This window comes from Daphnia magna, unplaced genomic scaffold, assembly GCF_020631705.1.
Source record: "Daphnia magna isolate NIES unplaced genomic scaffold, ASM2063170v1.1 Dm_contigs511, whole genome shotgun sequence".
In the NCBI taxonomy this organism is placed as follows: domain Eukaryota; kingdom Metazoa; phylum Arthropoda; class Branchiopoda; order Diplostraca; family Daphniidae; genus Daphnia; species Daphnia magna.
The window spans coordinates 3,753-29,941 of NW_025533375.1; the positions used below are offsets into that span (position 1 = coordinate 3,753).

The 26,189-nt window shown below is 35.6% G+C and overlaps 1 long non-coding RNA gene and 1 pseudogene across 2 annotated transcripts; one reads left to right on the forward strand and one right to left on the reverse strand.

Annotated features, from left to right (window-relative positions):
* Positions 1-1,311: 1,311 nt before the first annotated feature.
* On the reverse strand, positions 1,312-2,324 carry LOC123469147. Of its 2 annotated transcripts, XR_006642500.1 has the most exons (5): positions 2,113-2,324; positions 1,919-1,993; positions 1,674-1,837; positions 1,437-1,589; positions 1,312-1,365 (listed from the first exon to the last, which is right to left on the reverse strand). It is a non-coding gene; the product is annotated as an uncharacterized LOC123469147 (long non-coding RNA). The 2 variants fall into 2 exon arrangements; XR_006642499.1 differs by having other exon boundaries at positions 1,316-1,589; positions 2,113-2,323.
* Positions 2,325-16,429: 14,105 nt separating this feature from the next.
* Positions 16,430-20,123, forward strand: LOC123469148 (annotated as a pseudogene).
* The last annotated feature ends 6,066 nt before the right edge of the window (positions 20,124-26,189 follow it).

Consider the following 26,189-nt stretch of genomic DNA (forward strand, 5'->3'; position numbering starts at 1 on the left):
AAGCTCAAAAATTGGCAAGAGAACATCTCTTCAAATCCCAAGCAAGACAAAAAAATACTACGACGTATCCACGAAAACTTTTAAATACAACATAGGTGACTACGTATTACTGAAGGCGCCACCAGCAGCAGGAAAATTCATAAATCGATGGAACGGACCATTCCAAATCTCAAGAAGCTTCTCGGATATCAACTACGAGATCCAGCACACCGAAAACAAAAAACTTAAATCTATCGTACATACCAACCGTCTCAAACTTTACACACCAAGAAAACAAGAAACAACTAAGGAAGAAGAAATACTACAAAACCTACCAGAAAATGTTGAAGCACAACGACAACCAACAATTCACCAACGCCGACCAGGCCGACCAAAGGAAGCAGCAGCTGATACATCCGGTGAAGACGAACATCAAACCACGCAGGAACGAAGGAGAACCAAAAACCATACAATACCTAACCTTTACCGTAACCAAAACCGAAACGATCCTATAACGAATCACCAATACCACTTAAGAAGACGATATCAAGGACCGGATTACTAAACATTTTCATTTTTCACAGATGCAGACATTACTCTTCCTTCTTTGCCTCCTTCATTCACTTAACCCTACTTACCCTATCTACGCATCCATCTGCGACTGTAACAACATGAAAATACGCGGAATCCTAGACTTCGAATTGCCTTACTACTGTGATAATGAAAAACCAGAAACACAACATTTACCAAGGATACCAACTAGTTACACCTTAGTAACCAAACAAAAACCAGCAGCCACTTGGAAAGGATGGACATGTCGACAGTGGACTAAAACAAAGAAAATAACCGGATCGTTCTGGATCGGATCCTTCGATACAGTTTACTCCCAGGAAACAATACTAATCACCCCTTTGGAGTGTTGGCGGATGGTCAATGATAAAAAATGTGGCAACAATAATATGCAAACCGGACCGACGGGACTCAGTTTCACAGCCACTCCTACAGGAGAAGGTAAATGGTACGCCATCAAGGAATACCAAACACTAAATTGTGTATCGGAACAGATCACGCTACGTCAGGAGAAACCGGATAGTCCAATCGAAAGCCCTTTCGGATTACTTAACACCACCCAACAGGAAGGACAATTCATCCAAAACCAAAATACAATCGTGTGGGGAGAAAGAACAACCAACAGTTCATACACTCAGACGTTACTAAAAGGGAAAGGATACCTGGAACTTCCTCGAGAACCGGAGTCGGATAATTCCAGCCGCCTTTACGACACCAGTCGGCAGATTGAAATATCTTTTCTTAACAAACCAGATAAGGATATCGCACCAGTAGGACATAAAGTGGTTGGAATCCCTCTAACGTATTTGACGTTTCCTGCAGAAACAACAAAAATTTTGTATGAAATGTTCAAGAACACAATCGCAACATGCCTTAAAAATACCAACCTTGCCACACCCGTGTGCGAAGACTACCGAGAGTTGTACAAATCCAGACCACAACGTTCGCTTCTTCAAGAAGTTCACTTTCTCTTCGACACTCAAGTCGAAGACGAACAACTTGGGATTCGTCTCTACAGTATTTCATACGCCTGGGGAACTCTAAGATTGGCACATAGAAGACCAAAAATAATCAAGGAGGATGGAAAAGTCGTACAAAAGGATACAACAATATACATTACTTACGAGTCCGGAAGCAGAAACCCTTTGACAACGTACAGTCAACTTTCAAAGGACGACCCTCTTCCATCAGGATCAAAATTCGAGTACATTGTCGACCAAACGATACGCGTACAAAATACTCATATCTGCATCACGGAGACAACACACGATTACGTATTTGCTGCAGCCTGTTCGGAGGAATCAACGAGATGGATTCTAGAAAAAGAAAACAGCTACCTAATTTCCCAAGAATCCGAAATGTGTCTTACCGTAGGGGTCGACGAAACCTTAAAATTGGAAAAGTGTGCTTTGGAAGGAGATACCAGGAAAAACCAGCAGTGGTTCTTTCAAACAATAAATACCAATCCGGATGTTATAGAAAATTTTCCCGACGTAACATTGCAAGATATTCAAGAAGTTCGATTAGAACAACGAAGAGCAATTACAACCACAATAAACTCACCCATATTTGGCGGTATCTTGAAAGCAAATCACGGCAGCGGAAACATCATCTGGGACATGATCGCCTGGGGATTGTTGAAGAACGGACAATATCCAAACGGAAAATGTGTCACACATCATGGGCTTGAACAACAACTAACCATGGAAGATTGTGACACAGATTGGACAAAATGTCAAGAAGAACTAAAAACATTTATCACAAGTAACGATCCCCTGGTGCAATCACAAGTATCCGTAGGAAACTGCAGTAGAGCAACTACCAAAGGCCAAGCTTTCGAGTACACGTCTGATTTCACCATTAGACCGTTCAACACTAACGCTTGCGTCAAGGCAAACACAACAATGCTTATTCTACAGGAATGCGCCAACACCAGTTCAATTTGGGGCACTTTCGAACACACAGGACAGCTCATGGCAACAGACAGAACTGGCCTACATTCACCAGCGTCAGACAGAAAATGTCTCACACTAAAAGTAGGACGTCTGAGTTTAGGACATTGCCACGGCTCAAGTAGAAAACAACAGTTTAACTTCGAATATCGAAACCCGCACCAAATACGGACGCTTTCAGCAGCAGCCATTATAGCGCTTCACACTCAACAATCATTGGACGGAACACAACTCCCACTTATACCCCCTCTTCTCAAAAGAGAAAGTAAAGCAAACAACGAAAACTTAACCACACCCACCACACAAAAATCTATTTCATCTACTTCAAGCACCACAACGACAGTAAAACCAACTACAAAATTAAGCACAACCACAATTAAAACAACAATAGCCACAACAGCCATAAAAACGACCGTTAAAAGCACACCACCGACAACTAGGCCTACAACAACTACTAAGCCTACGACCACCACAACTAAGCCTACGACCACCACAACTAAGCCTACGAATACCACAACTAAGCCTACGACTACAACAACAAAGCCTACAACTACAACAAATAAGCCTACTACTACAACTACTACGCCTACAACTACAACAACAAAGTCTACGACTACAACTACTACGCCTACAACTACAACAACAAAGTCTACGACTACAACTACTACGCCTACAACTACGACAACAAAGCCTACAACTACAACAAATAAGCCTACAACTACAACTACCACAGCTACAACTACAACTGCTGAGCCAACGACTACAACCACTAGGCCTACAACTCCAAGTACTGAACCTACATTGCCATCAACTACAACTGAAACCACGTCCACAACACAATCATCCACGACAACTATAGCGACAACAACAACTGAATCAATAAGCAATTCAACAACACCTCTCACAACAACTGAAAAAATAGAAGATCCTCCAGTCACGAAAAATCACACCATTACGGAGGATGCAATAATGGAAATTATTGATGACACTGAAAAAACATCTCAGCAAGAAATACCCGAGGCAGCATCTTTAACCCTAGAACAAGTACCGGAGGTGCCAATAAAAAACGAAACAGAAAGCGGTCTACCCCAAAATATAGAAGAATTCGGCGACAAAATTAAATTCGATATTTCAAAAATGCATGAGCAATATAAAATAAGTATAGAAACAGAACACGAAAACAAACTTGCAAAAGAAATTCGCGACGTTTATTGTCAACTATCAACGATAAAGAAAACTCAAGCGGTGATGTTAGCTCAAAGTAACGGAATTCTTGCTGCTTCAGCGCTCGGATTACCCATCTGTACGAGACTGCAAGGCTTCGGACAAGCGATGACGCTCCAACAATGTGAAACCAAACGGATTTTCATCTCTGCAAAAGAATCGAAATGTGGATTTCAACCATTCTTTACCTATGAAGACAAAAACTGCACTATCGGAGTAGATGGATGGTCCATACATCCATATTCCGATTGCTTTTGGAAAACTCATTTGGTGAATTTAAATGGATTCCATCACACCTGGGAACACAATTCAACAAATGGAGAATGGGTAAAACAAAAAGCAAGCATTCACATGCCGAACTTAGACCTCATCACAGAATTCGAAGAGTTGCACCTGAATGATTTCGACTACAGTCTGAAGAGCCATCCAGCGCATGAAACAATGGAAATGGAACAATTAAATATCCTAAACGATCTAGTAGGCCTAATGCAGGAATCAAATTCAAAATCTGTTTCTGACATAGTGATGTCAGAAAAACAAAATAATCAGATAGGAACCATGTTCTCATGGTTCGACACATCAAAAATTCTTATCCTATCTATCATAGGATTCATTGTATTCATCATATCCCTACGCATATTGATCATTTGTGACCCTTTTACAAGAATCATGGAAAAAATTCGACAAGCTAGAAGATTAAGACGATATGGAATAAATACGGAAGAAGCGCACGAATTAACTTCAATGATCCCAAATTCAGGCACTCAACCACCGGAAGAAATAATAGAGCAACCGTTCACTAGGATGACGGCTCCTACACCTCTTACCATGGAAAGACCCACACAATCACGCCCGGCTCAACCAAGCGCACCGAAACAACGTAATATTTATCCTGTCATGGAAGAAAACTGGGAATCCGATCAAGCTCGCAAATGCACAGGAAAACACACGACTTGCACTTATGTTGTGGGTTATGGAATGGTATGGGAAGACCTTTGCAGATGCTCAACAGAAGTTGAATCTAAAAACCACTAACATTTAAAAAAAAAAAAAAAAAAAAAAAAAAAAAAACAAACTTAACAAGTTTTTATTTTGGGTGAAAGGGGAAAGTAGTAAATGTATTAAAAAACTCGAAATATGAAAACTTCAAGTGAATTGTCCTTAAACAGCCACCAAACACACAAGTGTTAAGTAAAAGTGGAAGTTTTAACTAAAAAAAAAAAAAAAAAAAAAAAAAAAAAAAAAAAAAAATGATGGAACAGAACAGTGAAGACGCAGTGCAACGTAATGAAGCAAGTGATAGTGAAAGCCAACCAGAAATAAACTATTTAGTGATTGAAAGTGAAAGTGAAACGGACAGTGAAACGCAACGAGATGGGCTCTTCGGTGATTATGGTTTTTATCCACCAACGTTCGAATTTAATCCAAATGCTACAGAACAAGAAACATTACCTAAATGTAGTAACTGTGCGATGAAAACGCACCCAACTTTATCGGCAGCAAGAGCAGATGCCGTGCAGAAACGAACACAAGCCATCACACGGCTACGTGAGCAAGAAATTTTCCTCGAAATGATAGACGCTCCAAGGGAAGAAATAAGAAGATGTATCATCCAGAAGTTAGGACCCGCTGCATGGGATTACCATCCGAAGGCAGAATTTCTTAACCAGAAATTTAACGACAAAACACTACTTCATACAAGCGTGAAAGCGGGAAAACTGGACATAACGGATTTACTGTTAGACTACGGAGCTGACCCAGATATAGAAGAGGATGGCCAGACCATCGCACATAGAGCGGCAGCAGAAAATAACAAACTCTTGATCAGGATATTACGATATCACAAATACAAGTTTTCATCATACAATAGCCTTGGAGAAACACCACTAATGGTCGCCATCGCCTACGGGCATGAAGAAGTGGCCAGTTATTTGTGGATAAGTTCCAACGTTGCACAAATGGCAAAGGACAACAGCACCGTCCTACATTATGCCGCCAAACATGGAAACAACACTCTCGCTAGGGCAGCATGTGAAAGGAAAATTCACATTAACATCAATCAAACGACTAAACCAGGAAACTATACGGCCCTACACCTAGCCACAATGTATAGGCAAGATCTCATAACAAATATCTTATTGGAACACGGAGCAGATCCAGACATAACTGATGTCAATGGAAACACCCCGCGGGATTACGCGTTTGATGAACATAGGAGAAGCATATTTGAAGACTGGAAGTGTATAAGAAGCCGCAAGAGAAAGGCTTCTGGCAATGAATAAGATTGAAGCAAAACAAAATTGAAGAACCAACAACAGTTTATTACCACTACTACAACAAAAACACTAAAATGAAAACATTACGACAACAAATTGCATTCATTAGACAGAATCTTCGAATTCCTCCAGCAGGCATTCCGGTAATAACACCGCAGATCGAGAAAAACAACGAACGACAGAAAACCAAGAACCGACGTAAAAGAACGGCAAGAAAAAAAAAAACAAAAAGAAGAGAAGAGAAGAAAAGCATTACAAAAAAAAAAAAAAAAAAAAAAATGATTGAAATCTGTAGTAGCATTCCAGTAAAAAGGAACGTAGACCAGCAATTATTTACTAACACTTTATTAGCATAAAGACAATGAATAACGGTATAAAAAAAACATATCTTGTATTTTGTGCCTCATACTGTAGCCCAACAAACACGAATAACGGTGAAGGAAAGAAAGTAGGTGACGGGTAAAGAACAAGTTTTCACCTAATCATTGCCACGCCACATGCCGAAGAGAAGTAAGGAGAAGAAGAAAATCAGAAAACAAAGAGAAAATTGGAGGACCAATTTCTTCTTGCCGAAGGGGGGAAGGAATGTAATAGACCGCAGCAACTCCTCCTAGCAACAGCAGCCCCACCCAGCAAGAAGGTCGTCACGAATGCAACCTTCTTCCTGCGGATAATAGTTAATGATAAAAGTAAAAGTTATTGTAAACCCCTCCCTTCTTAACCTTCAATCTCTTGGTATATAAGCACATGGTTGTATCGTCTTAAGTAGAGTTAGTTTACTGGCAAATACACAGTCTAGAAACTATTACAATATGTAAACAGCATCAAATATACTTGTATTCAATGTGAATACACTGTTATACCATGAGTTTTTACTTCTATATGTAAACAGCATCGAATATACTTGTATTCAATGTGAATACACTGTTATACCATGAGTTTTTACTTCTATATGTAAACTGCATGGAATATACTTGTATTCAATGTGAATACACTGTTATACCATGAGTTTTTACTTCTATATGTAAACAGCATCGAATATACTTGTATTCAATGTGAATACACTGTTATACCATGAGTTTTTACTTCTATATGTAAACTGCATGGAATATACTTGTATTCAATGTGAATACACTGTTATACCATGAGTTTTTACTTCTATATGTAAACTGCATCGAATATACTTGTATTCAATGTGAATACACTGTTATACCATGAGTTTTTACTTCTATATGTAAACAGCATCAAATATACTTGTATTCAATGTGAATACACTGTTATACCATGAGTTTTTACTTCTATATGTAAACAGCATCAAATATACTTGTATTCAATGTGAATACACTGTTATACCATGAGTTTTTTACTTCTATATGTAAACTGCATGGAATATACTTGTATTCAATGTGAATACACTGTTATACCATGAGTTTTTACTTCTATATGTAAACTGCATGGAATATACTTGTATTCAATGTGAATACACTGTTATACCATGAGTTTTTACTTCTATATGTAAACAGCATCAAATATACTTGTATTCAATGTGAATACACTGTTATACCATGAGTTTTTACTTCTATATGTAAACAGCATCAAATATACTTGTATTCAATGTGAATACACTGTTATACCATGAGTTTTTACTTCTATATGTAAACAGCATCAAATATACTTGTATTCAATGTGAATACACTGTTATACCATGAGTTTTTACTTCTATATGTAAACAGCATCAAATATACTTGTATTCAATGTGAATACACTGTTATACCATGAGTTTTTACTTCTATATGTAAACAGCATCAAATATACTTGTATTCAATGTGAATACACTGTTATACCATGAGTTTTTACTTCTATATGTAAACAGCATCAAATATACTTGTATTCAATGTGAATACACTGTTATACCATGAGTTTTTACTTCTATATGTAAACAGCATCAAATATACTTGTATTCAATGTGAATACACTGTTATACCATGAGTTTTTACTTCTATATGTAAAACAGCATCAAATATACTTGTATTCAATGTGAATACACTGTTATACCATGAGTTTTTACTTCTATATGTAAACAGCATCAAATATACTTGTATTCAATGTGAATACACTGTTATACCATGAGTTTTTACTTCTATATGTAAACAGCATCAAATATACTTGTATTCAATGTGAATACACTGTTATACCATGAGTTTTTACTTCTATATGTAAACAGCATCAAATATACTTGTATTCAATGTGAATACACTGTTATACCATGAGTTTTTACTTCTATATGTAAACAGCATCAAATATACTTGTATTCAATGTGAATACACTGTTATACCATGAGTTTTTACTTCTATATGTAAACTGCATGGAATATACTTGTATTCAATGTGAATACACTGTTATACCATGAGTTTTTACTTCTATATGTAAACAGCATCAAATATACTTGTATTCAATGTGAATACACTGTTATACCATGAGTTTTTACTTCTATATGTAAACTGCATGGAATATACTTGTATTCAATGTGAATACACTGTTATACCATTTGTTTTTTTACTTCTATATGTAAACTGCATGGAATATACTTGTATTCAATGTGAATACACTGTTATACCATGAGTTTTTACTTCTATATGTAAACTGCATGGAATATACTTGTATTCAATGTGAATACACTGTTATACCATGAGTTTTTACTTCTATATGTAAACAGCATCAAATATACTTGTATTCAATGTGAATACACTGTTATACCATGAGTTTTTACTTCTATATGTAAACTGCATCGGATATACTTGTATTCAATGTGAATACACTGTTATACCATGAGTTTTTACTTCTATATGTAAACTGCATGGAATATACTTGTATTCAATGTGAATACACTGTTATACCATGAGTTTTTACTTCTATATGTAAACAGCATCAAATATACTTGTATTCAATGTGAATACACTGTTATACCATGAGTTTTTTACTTCTATATGTAAACTGCATGGAATATACTTGTATTCAATGTGAATACACTGTTATACCATGAGTTTTTACTTCTATATTCAAACTGCATGGAATATACTTGTATTCAATGTGAATACACTGTTATACCATGAGTTTTTACTTCTATATGTAAACAGCATCAAATATACTTGTATTCAATGTGAATACACTGTTATACCATGAGTTTTTACTTCTATATGTAAACAGCATCAAATATACTTGTATTCAATGTGAATACACTGTTATACCATGAGTTTTTACTTCTATATGTAAACTGCATCAAATATACTTGTATTCAATGTGAATACACTGTTATACCATGAGTTTTTACTTCTATATGTAAACAGCATCAAATATACTTGTATTCAATGTGAATACACTGTTATACCATGAGTTTTTAATTCTATATGTAAACAGCATCAAATATACTTGTATTCAATGTGAATACACTGTTATACCATGAGTTTTTACTTCTATATGTAAACAGCATCAAATATACTTGTATTCAATGTGAATACACTGTTATACCATGAGTTTTTACTTCTATATGTAAACAGCATCAAATATACTTGTATTCAATGTGAATACACTGTTATACCATGAGTTTTTACTTTCTATATGTAAACAGCATCAAATATACTTGTATTCAATGTGAATACACTGTTATACCATGAGTTTTTACTTCTATATGTAAACAGCATCAAATATACTTGTATTCAATGTGAATACACTGTTATACCATGAGTTTTTACTTCTATATGTAAACAGCATCAAATATACTTGTATTCAATGTGAATACACTGTTATACCATGAGTTTTTACTTCTATATGTAAACAGCATCAAATATACTTGTATTCAATGTGAATACACTGTTATACCATGAGTTTTTACTTCTATATGTAAACAGCATCAAATATACTTGTATTCAATGTGAATACACTGTTATACCATGAGTTTTTACTTCTATATGTAAACTGCATGGAATATACTTGTAATCAATGTGAATACACTGTTATACCATGAGTTTTTACTTCTATATGTAAACAGCATCAAATATACTTGTATTCAATGTGAATACACTGTTATACCATGAGTTTTTACTTCTATATGTAAACTGCATGGAATATACTTGTATTCAATGTGAATACACTGTTATACCATGAGTTTTTTACTTCTATATGTAAACTGCATGGGATATACTTGTATTCAATGTGAATACACTGTTATACCATGAGTTTTTACTTCTATATGCAAACTGCATGGAATATACTTGTATTCAATGTGAATACACTGTTATACCATGAGTTTTTACTTCTATATGTAAACAGCATCAAATATACTTGTATTCAATGTGAATACACTGTTATACCATGAGTTTTTACTTCTATATGTAAACAGCATCAAATATACTTGTATTCAATGTGAATACACTGTTATACCATGAGTTTTTACTTCTATATGTAAACAGCATCAAATATACTTGTATTCAATGTGAATACACTGTTATACCATGAGTTTTTACTTCTATATGTAAACAGCATCAAATATACTTGTATTCAATGTGAATACACTGTTATACCATGAGTTTTTACTTCTATATGTAAACAGCATCAAATATACTTGTATTCAATGTGAATACACTGTTATACCATGAGTTTTTACTTCTATATGTAAACTGCATGGAATATACTTGTATTCAATGTGAATACACTGTTATACCATGAGTTTTTACTTCTATATGTAAACAGCATCAAATATACTTGTATTCAATGTGAATACACTGTTATACCATGAGTTTTTACTTCTATATGTAAACTGCATGGAATATACTTGTATTCAATGTGAATACACTGTTATACCATGAATTTTTACTTCTATATGTAAACTGCATGGGATATACTTGTATTCAATGTGAATACACTGTTATACCATGAGTTTTTACTTGTATATGCAAACTGGATGGAATATACTTGTATTCAATGTGAATACACTGTTATACCATGAGTTTTTACTTCTATATGTAAACAGCATCAAATATACTTGTATTCAATGTGAATACACTGTTATACCATGAGTTTTTACTTCTATATGTAAACAGCATCAAATATACTTGTATTCAATGTGAATACACTGTTATACCATGAGTTTTTACTTCTATATGTAAACAGCATCAAATATACTTGTATTCAATGTGAATACACTGTTATACCATGAGTTTTTACTTCTATATGTAAACAGCATCAAATATACTTGTATTCAATGTGAATACACTGTTATACCATGAGTTTTTAATTCTATATGTAAACAGCATCAAATATACTTGTATTCAATGTGAATACACTGTTATACCATGAGTTTTTACTTCTATATGTAAACTGCATGGGATATACTTGTATTCAGTGTCAATACACTGTTATACCATGAGTTTTTACTTCTATATGTAAACTGCATGGAATATACTTGTATTCAATGTGAATACACTGTTATACCATGAGTTTTTACTTCTATATGTAAACAGCATCAAATATACTTGTATTCAATGTGAATACACTGTTATACAAAGAGTTTTTAATTCTATATGTAAACAGCATCAAATATACTTGTATTCAATGTGAATACACTGTTATACCATGAGTTTTTACTTCTATATGTAAACAGCATCAAATATACTTGTATTTAATGTGAATACACTGTTATACCATGAGTTTTTTCTTCTATATGTAAGCAGCATCAAATATACTTGTATTCAATGTGAATACACTGTTATACCATGAGTTTTTACTTCTATATGTAAACTGCATGGAATATACTTGTATTCAATGTGAATACACTGTTATACCATGAGTTTTTACTTCTATATGTAAACAGCATCAAATATACTTGTATTCAATGTGAATACACTGTTATACCATGAGTTTTTACTTCTATATGTAAGCAGCATCAAATATACTTGTATTCAATGTGAATACACTGTTATACCATGAGTTTTTACTTCTATATGTAAACTGCATGGAATATACTTGTATTCAATGTGAATACACTGTTATACCATGAGTTTTTACTTCTATATGTAAACTACATGGAATATACTTGTATTCAATGTGAATACTCTGTTATACCTTGAGTTTTTACTTCTATATGTAAACAGCATCAAATATACTTGTATTCAATGTGAATACACTGTTATACCATGAGTTTTAACTTCTATATGTAAACTGCATGGAATATACTTGTATTCAATGTGAATACACTGTTATACCATGAGTTTTTACTTCTATATGTAAACTGCATGGAATATACTTGTATTCAATGTGAATACACTGTTATACCATGAGTTTTTACTTCTATATGTAAACAGCATCAAATATACTTGTATTCAATGTGAATACACTGTTATACAATGAGTTTTTACTTCTATGTGTAAACAGCATCAAATATACTTGTATTCAATGTGAATACACTGTTATACCATGAGTTTTTACTTCTATATGTAAACTGCATGGGATATACTTGTATTCAATGTGAATACACTGTTATACCATGAGTTTTTACTTCTATATGTAAACTGCATGGAGTATACTTGTATTCAATGTGAATAAACTGTTATACCATGAGTTTTTACTTCTATATGTAAACATCATCAAATATACTTGTATTCAATGTGAATACACTGTTATACAATGAGTTTTTACTTCTATATGTAAACAGCATAAAATATACTTGTATTCAATGTGAATACACTGTTATACCATGAGTTTTTACTTCTATATGTAAACTGCATGGAATATACTTGTATTCAATAAGAATACACTGTTATACCATGAGTTTTAACTTCTATATGTAAACTGCATGGGATATACTTGTATTCAGTGTCAATACACTGTTATACCATGAGTTTTTACTTCTATATGTAAACTGCATGGAATATACTTGTATTCAATGTGAATACACTGTTATACCATGAGTTTTTACTTCTATATGTAAACAGCATCAAATATACTTGTATTCAATGTGAATACAATGATATACAAAGAGTTTTTAATTCTATATGTAAACAGCATCAAATATACTTGTATTCAATGTGAATACACTGTTATACCATGAGTTTTTACTTCTATATGTAAACAGCATCAAATATACTTGTATTTAATGTGAATACACTGTTATACCATTATTTTTTCTTCTATATGTAAGCAGCATCAAATATACCTGTATTCAATGTGAATACACTGTTATACCATGAGTTTTTACTTCTATATGTAAACTGCATGGAATATACTTGTATTCAATGTGAATACACTGTTATACCATGAGTTTTTACTTCTATATGTAAACAGCATCAAATATACTTGTATTCAATGTGAATACACTGTTATACCATGAGTTTTTACTTCTATATGTAAGCAGCATCAAATATACTTGTATTCAATGTGAATACACTGTTATACCATGAGTTTTTACTTCTATATGTAAACTGCATGGAATATACTTGTATTCAATGTGAATACACTGCTATACCATGAGTTTTTACTTCTATATGTAAACAGCATCAAATATACTTGTATTCAATGTGAATACACTGTTATACAATGAGTTTTTACTTCTATGTGTAAACAGCATCAAATATACTTGTATTCAATGTGAATACACTGTTATACCATGAGTTTTTACTTCTATATGTAAACTGCATGGGATATACTTGTATTCAATGTGAATACACTGTTATACCATGAGTTTTTACTTCTATATGTAAACTGCATGGAGTATACTTGTATTCAATGTGAATAAACTGTTGTACCATGAGTTTTTACTTCTATATGTAAACATCATCAAATATACTTGTATTCAATGTGAATACACTGTTATACAATGAGTTTTTACTTCTATATGTAAACAGCATAAAATATACTTGTATTCAATGTGAATACACTGTTATACCATGAGTTTTTACTTCTATATGTAAACTGCATGGAATATACTTGTATTCAATAAGAATACACTGTTATACCATGAGTTTTTACTTCTATATGTAAACTGCATGGAATATACTTGTATTCAATGTGAATACACTGTTATACCATGAGTTTTTACTTCTATATGTAAACAGCATCAAATATACTTGTATTCAATGTGAATACACTGTTATACAATGAGTTTTTACTTCTATATGTAAACAGCATAAAATATACTTGTATTCAATGTGAATACACTGTTATACCATGAGTTTTTACTTCTATATGTAAACTGCATGGAATATACTTGTATTCAATAAGAATACACTGTTATACCATGAGTTTTTACTTCTATATGTAAACTGCATGGAATATACTTGTATTCAATGTGAATACACTGTTATACCATGAGTTTTTACTTCTATATGTAAACTGCATGGAATATACTTGTATTCAATGTGAATACACTGTTATACCATGAGTTTTTACTTCTATATGTAAACTGCATGGAATATACTTGTATTCAATGTGAATACACTGTTATACCATGAGTTTTTACTTCTATATGTAAACTGCATGGAATATACTTGTATTCAATGTGAATACACTGTTATACCTTGAATTTTTACTTCTATATGTAAACTGCATGGAATATACTTGTATTCAATGTGAATAAACTGTTATACCATGAGTTTTTACTTCTATATGTAAACTGCATGGAATATACTTGTATTCAATGTGAATACACTGTTATACCATGAGTTTTTACATCTATATGTAAACTGCATGGAATATACTTGTATTCAATGTGAATACACTGTTATACCATGAGTTTTTATTTCTATATGTAAACAGCATCAAATATACTTGTATTCAATGTGAATACACTGTTATACCATGAGCTGTTATACCAGCGCTGCTACCGTCTGCCAGTACAGACGTGTTATTCAGTAGCTCTCGTTTTTTCTTTTGTGTGTCCTTGGTGGTCTATTTCCAGTCGTTTTTGGCTTTACTTTTCACCCTCGAGTTGAATAAGTTTAAGTCTACAGACTGTGTAGTGTCACCATTGTGTTTTTTTTGCTTTTTCGGAATTGTGTTTAAGTGTCTCTCGTCTCGGATTACATTTGCCCTACTTCTTTTTTCGTCTCACTCGCCATTTTTCTTTTTCTTTTGTCCCTCTTTGTGTGTTCTTTTCGCGGGCCTTACAAGGCTCCCCTCCCTATCCCCCTGGTCTAACTTTTTGCTTTGCGCGGGCTTTGCGCGATCACCTCTCTCTCTTATTGATTGTTTTGATTTGTGCTAACTGCATCCTTTCTTTTCTTTTCTTTATTTGCATGTTTTGAGGCCCTATCGGATCAAAACACAGTTTGTGTATATCGAGCAGTGGGAACTGTTTTCCTTTTGCGGATTGCCCCGGAACCCCTCTCACCTGCTCTTCTCTTCTGTTAGGCTTGTTGTATTTGTTGTTTGTTCTTCCTGGCTTACTAGTATAAGCCAAAGGCAAAGATGCCGGATAGCTCGGACGGTGACTCCGTCCGTGACTCTGTCAGCAATCTGAGCCAGTCGATTAGCCAGTCAATCAATTGCCACAATGAGGAGTGCAAGATCATGTTTGTTCCCATTAACAAAAGGTTCAAGTATTGCCCAAACTGTAGAGATAGAACAAAAGTAACTCCCAAGTCAGGTGGCGTCAAACGTGCTGCCAATGTAATTTCCCCTCTGTCTTATAATAATCGTCCGAAACACTCTAAGGGAGAAGAGTTGGCGTTTGCTTTCAACGAGACTTTCGGTCTTGACATAGAGGACTTCATGGTCATGGAGAGAGTCAATCAAATTGAGGTGTTTAGAACTCTTATTTGCAATCTCCGTGAAAATGATTCCAAAGTTGATGAGAGTATGTCCCGGCTTAGAGAAAAGATTAGTGACTTAGAGAGCGAGTTGTCCATTGCCAGGAACTCTCATCCATTGTTACCCGATATGGAAAAAGAACTCGTGCGTGTCAAACTTGCTCTCGCCGATAAAGACATTAAACTTTTTGAACTCACTGTGGGTGGATCAAGCCGAGTCCCAATTCACGTCCCATCGCCCTCTGCTCAGTTAAATTACGTCAATCAGTCCTCGTCAATTGCGTCTGGCCCGTTGGCTCCGCCTCCGATTAGAAAACCTTCTGCTATCATACCGGTAAAACCATTTTTGATTGCTAGAGTCAGGGATACGATCTCCGTTAAATCGATCACGGAAAGTTCTGTGGATAGCTTGCTCGGTCTAGAGGAGGATAAAGGGGGACCTGTCGTTCAACAGTTGATCCGACACAGCGGAAACTCAGTAAAGCTAATCTTTAGGGACGAAGCTAACCGTGACAAAGCCCGAGATCTCCTGGACTGTCCGGAAGCAGAAAAGGTTTTTCAGAATGTACATGCCCCGGTGAAATGTTACCCGGCCATTCTAAGGCTGAACGGTGTGCCCGGGCTCAGTATGATTAGAGAAGATGGATCAATCAGCAGCGCCGACTTATTTAATGCTAGAACCAAGCAAAGTTGCAATCTCATAAACAAGCTAAATTCCGAGAATCCATTACTGAAAGGTAAAATTGCTAATGTCAGAATCCTTTTCAATCGCGCCGAGTTCTCGTTAGTCAGAGTAAGCTTACTCTGCAAAGATACCCGTGATCGTTATCTGGAACAGGGACGCTTAAAATTAGACAATTTGTCACATGCCGTCATTGAAGTAGACTACAATAAAGAGGTCAGATTCTGCAATCGATGCCAAGGCTATGGGCACTTAGCCAGGTTTTTTACCAATCCAGTTACATGTGGTAAATGCAGCCAAGCGCATGCCACGCAGACTTGCAATGTCTCCCACCCCAGCCTGAAATGCGCTTCTTGTTCCCTGAATCATGCAGCTGGTTCTTATGTGTGTGCGGCTCATAAAATTGCGGTTGCGAACTTCGTAAAATACAACTCATCTAACCAACTATGAGCGGCCCCAATTCCTCTTTACGTCTCCAGACTCAACCAATATTCAAGTGTCTTCAAATAAACCTCCGGCATTCTAAGCTGGCCACGGCCTCCCTCTCACAGGTTATCCTAGAGAACAGTGTCGATGTCATTTTGATTCAAGAGCCTTATGCGCTCTTCACACCCACACCCACTCTGTCTGATATTCCCCAGGGTTACGTAGCGTTCCACGCTCTTGGCTCCGACCATGCTTATGGTGCGGCCATATTGGTTAAACTTTCGTTGGCTACTTCTTGTCGTGCAGTGTCAAGATGTGTTAGTAATCACATTGCAGTGGTTGACCTGCATTCGTCTAAAGGTTCTGTCCGCTTCATCTCGGTCTATCTCCGTCCATCTATCCCTGATTTCATGGCTGCTCTGCAAATTGAATTGACCCCTTTGATTACCCCACTCACAGTGTTGTCTGCCGACTCCAACGCCAAGAACAGACTCTGGAACTCTCCGGCAACTGATCAGAAAGGCGTTGCGTTCGAGTTATTCTTGTCTGAAGCTAGTTTAAGATTGGCCAATTGCAGCTTAGCGGAGCTGAATTTCGTTCCAGGTGGCACTACGTTCATGGACATAACGGCCATAGGTGGCAATATTGGTCTGTCTCGTTGGTTTTTTCCATCCATCCCATCGTTCTCCGACCACCCAATCATATATTTTGAGATCGGTCGCCCCTCTGTCACTCCGATTAGATCTGTTGGCAGTCGGTCTCCGAGAATCCCTCACATTTCTTGTATCAACACGGCGGAATTGCGCCTAAAAGTGGCAGCTACAATTGGTAGAATAGTGATACCGTTAGTAGCATCGGAGCAGCAGATAGATTCCTTAGTGACCGAATTGACTGACGTCGTTTTTGTGGCAGCGTGCGAATCAAGGAGCAACCAACGCTCGCGTCAGTCGCGGGGTATGCTTTGGTGGAACCAGGAGCTATGCGCTCTGAGACATAGGGCCAGACAGGCCTTCAAAGGCTGGTCTGCCTTGAGAACAGAGGAAAACAGGGCCATTTTTTCAGCCTCTAAGGCTATTTATCAGAGAGAGTTGCGACGCGCCAAGAGAGCTTCTTGGAATCTCTTATGCAAAGCAAACCTCGACAGTAACGATCTTCATTCTGCTCTAAAAGTATTATCGGGTAAAACTCAGGGCATTAGTCTCCCGAGCGCGCTAGTTGTAAATGGCTCGACGGTGAGCGATGCGAACTTGATTCTAAAGCAGTGTGCCTTGCACTTCTTTCCTAAAGAGCCCTTGTCCCTTCCATCTCACCTACTGGTGGAGTCCTTTGTTGACAATGTAGTTTCGGTCCCCTCCGTAATTGAAGGCCCTCCTGTCACTGTGGAAGAACTGGACGCCGCATTGGATTCAATCAACTACAAAGCGGCCCCCGGATCTGATGGTCTGTCGGCTACTATTATCAAGGAATGTTTCCCTGTATTAAAGGCTCATTTACTCTTTATTGTAAGAGAATGCGTTCGTCTTCAGTTCTTTCCCCAGGCCTGGAAAACTTCTAAAGTCCTCATAATTGGTAAGCCAAACAAACCATCGTACGATGCTCTAGGCAGTTTTCGCCCCATTAGTCTAGTGAACAATCTTGCTAAGGTGCTCGAAAAGATAATTCTGAATAGGCTTCAATGGCATTCATCGTCAGCCAACTGGCTTAGTCCCAACCAGCATGGTTTTACTTCTGGAAGGTCAACAGAATCGGCAGGTCATGCACTCGTAACGTTTTGTGAAGCAGGTATGCTCAGCAAGCGTACCACTGCTTCCGCCTTTTTAGATATTAAAAGCGCTTTTGACGCTGCCTGGCACCCTGCAATTCTAGCGGCTCTTGCCCGGCGCAAGTGTCCGACTTACCTGGTCAAACTTGTGTCTTCCTTCCTATCAAACAGACTGGCTCTTCTCTCCCATAACGGGTCATCAGCCAGCGTTAATATTAATTTAGGCTGCCCTCAGGGTGGAGTTCTATCTCCCTTTCTGTGGTCCGTCCTTATTGACGACGTCTTGAGACTAAACTTTGATTTTCCGTTCGCCATAGTAGGCTTTGCAGATGACCTCACCTTAGCCACATCGCACAAAGATCCAGCTATAGCGACTCACAACCTCCAACTTATGTGTAATCAAGTCCTCAACTGGTGCGTACAAAACAAAATGTCATTGAGTGCTCCAAAATCGGTGTTCATGTTAATATCTAAAAAATCTTTTGATTGGTCTGATCTGCATCTCTCTATTAACGAAACTCGTATAGGCCCCTCCCTCTCCACGGTTTTCCTTGGTTTGACTCTCGATGCACGTTTAAAGTGGTCGCTACATGTAGCAAGGAAAATTGCGGCCGCAAAAAAGGCTTTTTTCTCATTGAGGTCATACCTCAGGGCAACATGGGGATACGATGACAGGCGTCTCCGATACCTATACCTCTCTGCAGTCGAACCCATTCCTCTGTATGGGTGCTCCCTATGGGCCCCTTTTCTGGCCACAAAAAAGGAGTGAAATGTGTACGCTCATTCCAAAGAGTGTTTGCAATAGCCAGAACCAAATCTTTTAAAACTACCTCTACTGATGCCCTGTTGGTCCTTGCCAATGTGGACCCAATTGATTTTACTGTGATGAAAACTGCGTACCTCCGTCTTTCGACTAGTAATTATGCGAACTTCTCGTGCTCCACTAAAAAATGGCTGGGCAAATACTTTCCAGACGTCTTGTTACTGCCGACGCCGGGAGGCAATAGTCCTTCTCCTCTCCCTCCTAGATGGCCACCTTGGGTTTGTCTTCCCAAGCCAATTCAGCTCAATCAGGGATGTTCTCTCCTTCCAGCCTCAGCCCAGGTTGCACGCATCTTTGTTACAACAGCCCGATCTGCCGGCATTCCTCGGTTTGCTATTATCTCTGCTAATCACAAGAATGTTGTTGACCTTGACTCTGGTGCTCTCCCTGTCTTCACAAGTGATAATATGACAAACCTATTCGCTATGCATCGGGCTCTTGTGCTCACTGCTCGAGCGCTACAGTCACATGAACATGTGGAAATCATCTCTCCTTCCACTAAACTGCTTAGTTTTCTTATTCTAGGCAAACTAGTCTCTAGCCTTCAGCTAAACTGTCTGGATTCCATGGTCCCAATTCGCCACAATACATCGTTTTACGTAGCTCAGGACCTCTCGTCATCGTACGGTCTTTGCCTGACTCGGGTGATCTGTGAATCCTCAGATATACGTCACCCCGTTATTGAGTTGCATCAGCCGAAAGAGGTAGCTAGTGCGGTAGCGTCCATGCTCATCAAGTCTCTTCATGAACGAGAGTGGGCTTCCGGGTTAAACGCTACGACGACCAGGTCATTCTTTCCTACCGTGCAGTCGGCCTCAATGCTTCTCTCTGCACAGCTGAACTGCCAGCTCTCTCAGATCCTGTCCGGCCACTCCACACTCAACTCTCACCAATACCGCTTTAAATTTCGTCCTTCTCCCGCCTGCTCCTGTGGTGAGCCCCATGAGTCAATAGAGCACTTTCTATTTTATTGCATTTTATTCAGCCAACCTAGGATCAGCTTCTCTGCAGCGTGTAGTGATTGCGAGATACCCTGGCCCCCTCACTCGACATCATCCCTACGCACCGGGCCGTTTGGACAGCAATGGTGCGATACATCTCTGCGACCAAAAGACTCAGGAAGACTTAACACACCCACAATTATTTGTATTTCTGTTGAATGTATAACCCCTTGATAATTCGCCCCTATGTCTTGTACGCCGTGTCGGCAGGAGCTGGGAGATCGACCGCACCATGTAATGACGGATGAGACTCTTCCCAGCTTCGGCTGTCGTGAGGCCAAAGACCCTTTATTGCTGTTCGAACTTTCCCTTTTTCCTACTCTGCATCTGTTTCCCTGCTATCAGACCAGGTTGGTTTCGACCTCGCCCTGTGCGACGGATGAGATTCCTCCGGTTTCTGTTTATAGTATACTTATTTGCTTATTTATGGTTGGTATCGCCGTGTCAGCAAGGACTGGGTAATCGACCGCACAATGTGTGACGGATGAGATTAGTACCAGTTTTGGCTGTCGTGAGGCCTGTAACATCTTGATGTTTGAGAGTTTTTTCGCTCCTCCGCGTTCATTCGGGCTGGGCGGATCCGTATGTTTTCAAACTAGCTTCGTGCGACAGATGAGAACATTCTGGTTTCTGACACATTCAGTGTGAAGCTATGCCTATTCACCTATGCGTCACGACATGTTGTATCCGCATTCGCGAAAATTGTCGAATTAAGTCACTGCATCTACCACCTGAACTCCTATTCACTCACATTCATCTTCATCTGTAATTTTATTCAAGATCGACCTCGCTTTAAATACAAAATGGCAATACTCCCGGTGGGAGCTACGCCTTTAAAATAAAAAAAAAAAAATATGTAAACTGCATGGAATATACTTGTATTCAATGTGAATACACTGTTATACACCATGAGTTTTTACTTCTATATGTAAACAGAATCAAATATACTTGTATTCAATGTGAATACACTGTTATACCATGAGTTTTTACTTCTATATGTAAACTACATGAAATATACTTGTATTCAATGTGAATACACTGTTATACCATGAGTTTTTACTTCTATATGTAAACAGCATGGAATATACTTGTATTCAATGTGAATACACTGTTATACCATGAGTTTTTACTTCTATATGTAAACTGCATGGAATATACTTGTATTCAATGTGAATACACTGTTATACCATGAGTTTTTACTTCTATATGTAAACTGCATGGAATATACTTGTATTCAATGTGAATACACTGTTATACCATGAGTTTTTACTTCTATATGTAAACAGCATCGAATATACTTGTATTCAATGTGAATACACTGTTATACCATGAGTTTTTACTTCTATATGTAAACAGCATCAAATATACTTGTATTCAATGTGAATACACTGTTATACCATGAGTTTTTACTTCTATATGTAAACAGCATCGAATATACTTGTATTCAATGTGAATACACTGTTATACCATGAGTTTTTACTTCTATATGTAAACTGCATGGAATATACTTGTATTCAATGTGAATACACTGTTATACCATGAGTTTTTACTTCTATATGTAAACAGCATCAAATATACTTGTATTCAATGTGAATACACTGTTATACCATGAGTTTTTACTTCTATATGTAAACTGCATGGAATATACTTGTATTCAATGTGAATACACTGTTATACCATGAGTTTTTACTTCTATATGTAAACTGCATGGAATATACTTGTATTCAATGTGAATACACTGTTATACCATGAGTTTTTACTTCTATATGTAAACTGCATGGAATATACTTGTATTCAATGTGAATACACTGTTATACCATGAGTTTTTACTTCTATATGTAAACTGCATGGAATATACTTGTATTCAATGTGAATACACTGTTATACCATGAGTTTTTACTTCTATATGTAAACTGCATGGAATATACTTGTATTCAATGTGAATACACTGTTATACCATGAGTTTTTACTTCTATATGTAAACAGCATCAAATATACTTGTATTCAATGTGAATACACTGTTATACCATGAGTTTTTACTTCTATATGTAAACAGCATCAAATATACTTGTATTCAATGTGAATACACTGTTATACCATGAGTTTTTACTTCTATATGTAAACAGCATCAAATATACTTGTATTCAATGTGAATACACTGTTATACCATGAGTTTTTACTTCTATATGTAAACTGCATGGAATATACTTGTATTCAATGTGAATACACTGTTATACCATGAGTTTTTACTTCTATATGTAAACAGCATCAAATATACTTGTATTCAATGTGAATACACTGTTATACCATGAGTTTTTACTTCTATATGTAAACTGCATGGAATATACTTGTATTCAATGTGAATACACTGTTATACCATGAGTTTTTACTTCTATATGTAAACTGCATGGAATATACTTGTATTCAATGTGAATACACTGTTATACCATGAGTTTTTACTTCTATATGTAAACAGCATCAAATATACTTGTATTCAATGTGAATACACTGTTATACCATGAGTTTTTACTTCTATATGTAAACAGCATCAAATATACTTGTATTCAATGTGAATACACTGTTATACCATGAGTTTTTACTTCTATATGTAAACAGCATCAAATATACTTGTATTCAATGTGAATACACTGTTATACCATGAGTTTTTACTTCTATATGTAAACAGCATCGAATATACTTGTATTCAATGTGAATACACTGTTATACCATGAGTTTTTACTTCTATATGTAAACTGCATGGAATATACTTGTATTCAATGTGAATACACTGTTATACCATAGAGTTTTTACTTCTATATGTAAACTGCATGGAATATACTTGTATTCAATGTGAATACACTGTTATACCATGAGTTTTTACTTCTATATGTAAACTGCATCAAATATACTTGTATTCAATGTGAATACACTGTTATACCATGAATTTTTACTTCTATATGTAAACTGCATGGAATATACTTGTATTCAATGTGAATACACTGTTATACCATGAGTTTTTACTTCTATATGTAAACAGCATCAAATATACTTGTATTCAATGTGAATACACTGTTATACCATGAGTTTTTACTTCTATATGTAAACTGCATGGAATATACTTGTATTCAATGTGAATACACTGTTATACCATGAGTTTTTACTTCTATATGTAAACTACATGGAATATACTTGTATTCAATGTGAATACACTGTTATACCATGAGTTTTTTACTTCTATATGTAAACTGCATCAAATATACTTGTATTCAATGTGAATACACTGTTATACCATGAGTTTTTACTTCTATATGTAAACTGCATGGAATATACTTGTATTCAATGTGAATACACTGTTATACCATGAGTTTTTACTTCTATATGTAAACTGCATGGAATATACTTGTATTCAATGTGAATACACTGTTATACCATGAGTTTTTACTTCTATATGTAAACAGCATCGAATATACTTGTATTCAATGTGAATACACTGTTATACCATGAGTTTTTACTTCTATATGTAAACAGCATCAAATATACTTGTATTCAATGTGAATACACTGTTATACCATGAGTTTTTACTTCTATATGTAAACAGCATCAAATATACTTGTATTCAATGTGAATACACTGTTATACCATGAGTTTTTACTTCTATATGTAAACAGCATCAAATATACTTGTATTCAATGTGAATACACTGTTATACCATGAGTTTTTACTTCTATATGTAAACTGCATCAAATATACTTGTATTCAATGTGAATACACTGTTATACCATGAGTTTTTACTTCTATATGTAAACAGCATCAAATATACTTGTATTCAATGTGAATACACTGTTATACCATGAGTTTTTACTTCTATATGTAAACAGCATCAAATATACTTGTATTCAATGTGAATACACTGTTATACCATGAGTTTTTACTTCTATATGTAAACTGCATGGAATATACTTGTATTCAATGTGAATACACTGTTATACCATGAGTTTTTACTTCTATATGTAAACAGCATCAAATATACTTGTATTCAATGTGAATACACTGTTATACCATGAGTTTTTACTTCTATATGTAAACTGCATGGAATATACTTGTATTCAATGTGAATACACTGTTATACCATGAGTTTTTACTTCTATATGTAAACTGCATGGAATATACTTGTATTCAATGTGAATACACTGTTATACCATGAGTTTTTACTTCTATATGTAAACAGCATCAAATATACTTGTATTCAATGTGAATACACTGTTATACCATGAGTTTTTACTTCTATATGTAAACTGCATGGAATATACTTGTATTCAATGTGAATACACTGTTATACCATGAGTTTTTACTTCTATATGTAAACTGCATGGAATATACTTGTATTCAATGTGAATACACTGTTATACCATGAGTTTTTACTTCTATATGTAAACAGCATCAAATATACTTGTATTCAATGTGAATACACTGTTATACCATGAGTTTTTACTTCTATATGTAAACAGCATCCAAATATACTTGTATTCAATGTGAATACACTGTTATACCATGAGTTTTTACTTTATTGTTTTTTAATACTTTCTTTTTACTTCTATATGTAAACTGTGGATCAAATATACTTGTATTCAATGTGAATACACTGTTATACCATGAGTTTTTACTTCTATATGTAAACAGCATCAAATATACTTGTATTCAATGTGAATACACTGTTATACCATGAGTTTTTACTTCTATATGTAAATATTGTTATATGAGTTTTTATTTATATGTAAACTGCATGGAATATACTTGTATTCAATGTGAATACACTGTTATACCATGAGTTTTTACTTCTATATGTAAACTGCATGGAATATACTTGTATTCAATGTGAATACACTGTTATACCATGAGTTTTTACTTCTATATGTAAACAGCATCAAATATACTTGTATTCAATGTGAATACACTGTTATACCATGAGTTTTTACTTCTATATGTAAACAGCATCAAATATACTTGTATTCAATGTGAATACACTGTTATACCATGAGTTTTTACTTCTATATGTAAACTGCATGGAATATACTTGTATTCAATGTGAATACACTGTTATACCATGAGTTTTTACTTCTATATGTAAACAGCAATCAAATATACTTGTATTCAATGTGAATACACTGTTATACCATGAGTTTTTACTTCTATATGTAAACAGCATGGAAATATACTTGTATTCAATGTGAATACACTGTTATACCATGAGTTTTTACTTCTATATGTAAACTGCATCAAATATACTTGTATTCAATGTGAATACACTGTTATACCATGAGTTTTTACTTCTATATGTAAACTGCATGAAATATACTTGTATTCAATGTGAATACACTGTTATACCATGAGTTTTTACTTCTATATGTAAACTGCATCGAATATACTTGTATTCAATGTGAATACACTGTTATACCATGAGTTTTTACTTCTATATGTAAACAGCATCAAATATACTTGTATTCAATGTGAATACACTGTTATACCATGAGTTTTTACTTCTATATGTAAACTGCATGGAATATACTTGTATTCAATGTGAATACACTGTTATACCATGAGTTTTTACTTCTATATGTAAACAGCATCAAATATACTTGTATTCAATGTGAATACACTGTTATACCATGAGTTTTTACTTCTATATGTAAACTG